The sequence below is a fragment of the Herpailurus yagouaroundi genome, unplaced genomic scaffold, assembly GCF_014898765.1.
Source record: "Herpailurus yagouaroundi ecotype Mexico unplaced genomic scaffold, PumYag 184, whole genome shotgun sequence".
NCBI classification, from domain to species: domain Eukaryota; kingdom Metazoa; phylum Chordata; class Mammalia; order Carnivora; family Felidae; genus Herpailurus; species Herpailurus yagouaroundi.
In genome coordinates, this window is record NW_024412415.1 from 4,397,029 (window position 1) to 4,403,296 (window position 6,268).

General features: G+C 40.0%; 1 pseudogene; it reads right to left on the reverse strand.

The window, feature by feature from the left end:
- Positions 1 to 2,071: 2,071 nt before the first annotated feature.
- LOC121042163 (uncharacterized) lies at positions 2,072 to 2,227 on the reverse strand (annotated as a pseudogene).
- Between the last annotated feature and the right edge of the window lie 4,041 nt (positions 2,228 to 6,268).

Consider the following 6,268-nt stretch of genomic DNA (forward strand, 5'->3'; position numbering starts at 1 on the left):
ATCTTGCTTCAGATACTAGTATTTATTAATTTAGGTATCAACCCTTAATGTGGTTCTCCCTTGATCATTTGCTAAGCAGCATGGTATTTTAAGATGGACAAAGACCATTATTTTATTTGTTCCTTAACTTTCAAGCTTCTTCCCTCCAAGGGTACATTTTTCATTCCAAAGCCACAGGAACTGGTGTCACTTTTTCTCTGTACTGATAACACAGGATTAAAATTGTTGCACCAAATAGTCTTTTATTTTTCCCTCTCCTTCTAATTTATCACAAGCAGATATTCCACCAGAAGTTGGGAAAAAAGATTTCCAGCTGATGGGCAGCACCTCTACCTTGTGGAAGATTCATTGCTCTGCACATTTTGAATCTGCTGACAAGAAACTTGGAGCAGAAGTAATCAGAGCCCTCGCAAGATTGATTTTTGTCCCCTGCTGGCATATGGCATAGAGGGTGGAAAGGCGCTCATCTCTCAAACTAATCTTAACTATTTAGAAGCCATTATTGCAGGATTACAAATCATCAGAATACCCCCTTTTTTTTCGAACAACGTTATTTATTAGCAAGACCTTCAAATTAGTCTTGTGTCTTGGCTTTACACTACTCTTAAAATCAACCCTGATGTAAGTTTTGTCTAAAAAGCATTGCACTTAGCACTATCACTTTAATTGCACACATGTTAAACCAAATTCCATTTCCAGCTCACATTTTAAAAATAATTCAAACCAAAATGCAAATTGATTCTTGTCTTCAGTTTGTAAGAAATGCTTAAAGTCAACTTGTCATGAAGGAGAAATTGAATCTATTACCTGTACTCTTCCAGGAAGGAAGATGTATGGAAAGGAGAATAGCGAGATTTATCTGATGTTTGGCTGATATATGGGTATATAAAATCTTAAGTAATACTGATAATGTCACACAATATTGCAACATATATTTTCAGTTGAACATTATAAGACAATAAGGCATAAATGGAAATTAAAGGGAAAAATCTGAATGGTTGTCAGGGAACACTTTTTCATTCAGAGAATCATAAACATATGGAATGGTGTGTCAGGCAAAGTTTCCAAGATGAGAATATTAGAGTAATTACAAAATGGATTTATATTCTGAGGATTGAAGTGCACACAATGAGAAAGAGCTTTGAGTCAAATGATTTTTAACCACCACTCCCCCCAAAAGCACTTCATGAAAATGCATTCACAAGTATTATTTAAAACTATGAGCTATCAGAAAGACAGAAGTGTTTAATGCCTTAAGAAATATCTATTTCAAAACACAAAAAGAAAAGAAAAAGAAGGCAAGAAAAAAGAAAGGAGAGATAAAACAAAGATTGGAAGGGGAAGAACCAAGTGGTGTGAGGGAAGACTTAATGGAAATCTATTTAAATGAAATGGATGTATTAATTCAACTTCACAAATCCTGATTAAAGGCTGGAAACTTGGTCAAAGTCACCTTAAAGATTTTTTGAGACTTGGTGGGTGATATATATATATATTTTTTAGCATAGTTGCCTTAGGTGTTCCACAAGTCTTGTACCAAGAATTATTATTCTTTATATCTGAATCCATTCATCCCCATCTTCTGCCTCCTTATTCAAAACAAATATTCTATGATCACAAAACACTAGACTTTTATAAACATATCACAGACTGCTCCCCCTTCAACTTATTGCTATGGATCCACTAAGCAGAGATTCTGTATTTAATGTTGCAGCCAGGGGCTCTAAGAGTTTGGTTGGTTGGATGAAACATAGGTGCCTCAGAGTAACTAAGCCGAAAATGCTGACCTGCCTGGGTTTGCTGTGGAGGAAAGAATTCAAAAGACTTAGGGAGAAACCTTAGAGAGGATTTGTCATTTAAGACCAACATATCTGTCCTGGGAAGAATAAAAGACACACCTTCTACCACAGCTGGGAGAAATAAATTTGTAAGGGGAGTACCAGTATCCTTTTTTTTTTTTAATGTTTATTTATTTTTGAGAGAGAGTGAGAGAGAAAGCACAAGTGAAGGAAGGGCAGACAGAGTGGGGAACAGAGGATCTGAAGCAGGCTCTGTGCTGACAGCAGTGAGCGCCATGCAGGGCTCAAACTCATGAACCCAGAGATCATGACCTAAGCTGAAGTCCAAAGCTCAACCGACTGAGCCACCCAAGCACCCCATATCCTTTTAGCAATAATCGCGCCTCGGATAAACCTCATTGGCTACGATACTGCCACTGCGCAAAGCTTAAGCACCCCATATCCTTAAAGAGCTCTGTGATCACTCTTCTTTGTAGGCCATACCTTACAGTGGGAGCTACGGCCACTGACTGGGAAACGTAAACGCAACAAGATTGCAGCTGCTGTTCAAAATGTGATGTCACTGTTTGAGTAAATCAACATATCCTTTGATACCTAGCTAGTATGCAGCTGTTGATCTGGCCATTGTTCCCTCCCCTTCCCCAGTACCTGTTAGTAAAGGCTGCCAGAAACTGTTTTCTTTCAGCTGGCAAGTCCAACAATACTCCTTCACTGTCCTACCTCAAGCATAAAACCTCTCCAGCCCTCTGTCACAATTTAGTCTACAGGCATCCTGATCACCTCTCCCTTCTGCGGTCCATTATATTGATGACGTTATGCTGATTAGACCTAGTGAGCAAGAAGTAGCAACTACTCTAGACTTGCCAGGCATTTGTGTGTCAGAGGGTGAGGAATAAATCCAACAAGAATTCAGGGACCTTCTAGATTCCACATATAAGGGATTCTACCATGATGTGCCCTTTAGATATCTTACAATTTTATTTGCCAATTATACCTCAATAAAGCTGAACAACAACAACAACAAACAGCAAGAGCCCTCTACCTGAATTTCTGGAGGTCCAGTGGTATGGGCTATGTTGAGATATCTCCTCTAAGGTGAAGGATAAATTGTTGCATCTGGCTCCTCCCACAACCAAAGAAGAGGCACAATGCCTAGTGGGCCTGTTTGGATTTTGGAGGCAATATATCCCTCCTAAGGATGTGCTACTCTGACCATTTACGGGTGAGTGATATGAAAAGCTACTTGAGTACAGCCGAGAGCAAGAGAAGGCTCTGTAACAGGTCTAGGCTGTTGCGCAAGCTGCTCTTCCACTTGTGTCTTATGGTCCAGTAGATCCAATGGTGCTTGAAGTGTCAGTGGCAGACAGGGAGAGGTGAATTTCTGTAAGTGCAGGCTCTTAGGATTTTGAAGCAAAGCTCTGAGAGTCTCTACTCTTTCACCATAGCCACCAAGTTATGCTGTTCATCATGACCTATTTGATGCACCAAGCCACCAAGTTGAGCATGCACAGCAGCACCCCATCATCAAATGGAAGTGGCAGATAAACATTGGGCCTGAGCAGATCCTAGATAAATAACAAGTCATTTACATGATGGAGCTTAAATGGCTATGCCCACTCCTACCACACCACCTTCTTTCTCCCAGTATGCACCTATAGCTTCATAGAGAGTTCTGTATGACAGTTGACAGAGGAAGAGAAGACTCAAGCCTGGTTTATAGATGGTTCTACATGAAATGCAGGCAACATTTGGAAGTAAATGGTTGCAGCACTACAGCCACTTTCTGGGACATCCCTGAAGGACAGTGGTGAAGGGAAATCTTCCCAGTGGGAGGAAGAACTTCAAGCAGTGCCCTGGTTGTTCACTTTGTTTGGAAGGAGAAATGTCCAGATACACAATTATGTACTAATTCATAGGCTGTGACTAATGGTTTGACTGGATGGTCAGGCACTTAAAAGAAACATATTGTAAAATTGGTGACAAGGATGCCTGGGTAAGAGGTATGTGGATAAACTTCTCTGAATTGGAGAAAAAACTGAATACACCTGTGAATGCTGAACAAAGAGTAGACATCTAAATAATAAAGTGGATGGAATGACTTATCATGTGGAGAGCAGTCAGGCCCTTTCCCCAGTCACCCCTATCATCACCCAGTAGGCACATAAACAAAGTGGCCATGGTGGCACAGATGGAGTCAGACATGGACTCAGCAACATAGACTTCCACTCACCTGGGCTGACCTGGCTATTGCTACTACTGAGTGCCCAATCTTCCAGCAACACCAGACCAACACAAAGTCCCTAATATGGTACTATTCCCCTGGGTGATCAGCCAGCTCCCTGTGACGGATTGATTATATTGGACTACTTCCATCATGGAAGAGGCAGAATTTTGTTCTTACTGGAACACTTTGGATGTAGCTCTGTCTTCCCAGCACGCACTACTTCTGCCACCTGTGGATTTGCTAAATGTCTTACCTACCATCACAGTATTACACACAGCATTGCTTCTGATCAAGAAATTCACTTCATAGCAAAATAAGAACATGAATGGGCCTATGCTTGTGGAATTCACTTGTCTTTCCATGTTTCCTCACAATGCTGAAGCAGCTGGTTTGATAGAGTGGTGGAATCGCCTTTTGAAGACTTAGTTACAGTTCCAGCTACAGTTCATGGCAGTAGCCTTGCAGGACAGAGGTAAGGTACTCCAGAAGGCTATATATGCCCTGAATCAGTATCAAATATATTGTGTTATTTCTCTAACAGCCAGGATTCATGGGTCTAGGACCCAAGGCATGGAAATCAGAGTGGCATTACTCACTATTACCTCTCGTGATCCACTAGCAGAATTTTTGCTTCCTATATCTGCAACCTTACACTTTGTTGGTTTTGAGGTCTTAGTTCCAAAGGGAGAACCGTTTCCCCTAGAAGACACAATAATGATTCCATTGAACTGGAAGTTAAGATTGTTGTCTAACTATTCTGGATTCCTCATGACTCCAGATCAACAGGCAAAGAAGGGAGGTATGGTGTTGACCAACTGGGCTGATTGATACTGACTACAAATGGGAAATTGGACTGGAACTCCACAATGGAGGTAAGGAATAACATGTCTAGAATATAGAGATCCCTTATGGCATTTCATAGGATTACCATGCTCTGTGATGGAAAGCCAATAGAAAACTACAACAATCCAGTTCAGGAAGGAGAACTAATGAGACCCTTTAGGGGTCTCATTACCCCTCATTACTTCATTACCCCAACTCATTTACCTGTTGGCCCACTCCAACAGGTAAAACAAAAACAAAAACAAAAAACACAACACATGACCATTTAAGATTCTTGTTTCAGGCAAAGGTAATATGGAATGGGTAGTGGAAGATAGTTATGAACACCAGCTCGGACCATATGACTAGTTACAGAAATGAGGACTCTAACTGTCATTTTGTTATGAATGTTTGTCTTTGTGTTTGTATGTGTATATATCATTGTTTTCTTCCCTTTCTTATCCCTTTATCATGTAACATAAGATGTATTTTCTTTATAACAAAGAATTTAAGGATTGTTAACTTTACATCATGGTGTTTAAGTTGTGAGATATCAAGGAGAAGAGTAAACATCAATTCAAACCTTTGCATCCTTTAATGGGAAAAGGTTAGTGTGTTTTCAGTTGTATATGGAACAGTTGTACCATTTTAGGCAGTTATTTTCTTTATTAGGAGATTAAGTATGGTTAAAAGATCTGTATGGGTGTCAAATCGATAAAGGGTGGGCTTGTGATGGTTAATTTTATGTGTCAACTGGGAGGGTATTTTTGGATGAGATTAACATTTAAATTGGTGAACCGTGAGTAAAGCAGATTTTTCCCATAATGTGGGTGAGCCTCATTCAATCAGTTGAAATTCTGAATAGAATAAAAAGACTGACCTTCCTGAGTAAGAGGTAGTACTCCAGGAGACTGCCTTTAGACTTCATCTGCACCACTGGGAGATGAATGGGTAACTCTATCTGGCAAAAGAGACTTTTCATATATATATGTATATTTTTTTCAATATATATATATAATTTATTGTCAAATTGGTTTCCATACAACACCCAGTGCTCATTCCAACAAGTGCCCTCCTCAATACCCATCACCCACCCTCCCCTCTCTCCCACCCCCCATCAACCCAAAAGATACTTTTCATATGTGGTTACAAAACTTGAGAAGATTATCTTGAATTATCTACTAAATCTAATGTAATGTAAAGGGATCATACAAAAAGGAGGAAGGTAAGTCAGTCTTCAGCCTATTGGCCTTCAGACTGGATCATATCATCAGCTTTCCTGGGTTTCTACCACGACAGCCCAGACTGCAGAGTTTGGACTTGGCAGCTTCAATAATCACATGAATCAACTCCTTACAATAAAATTCTTTCTAAATATGTACACATCCATTGGTTTTGTTTCTCTGGAGAACCGTGACTAATA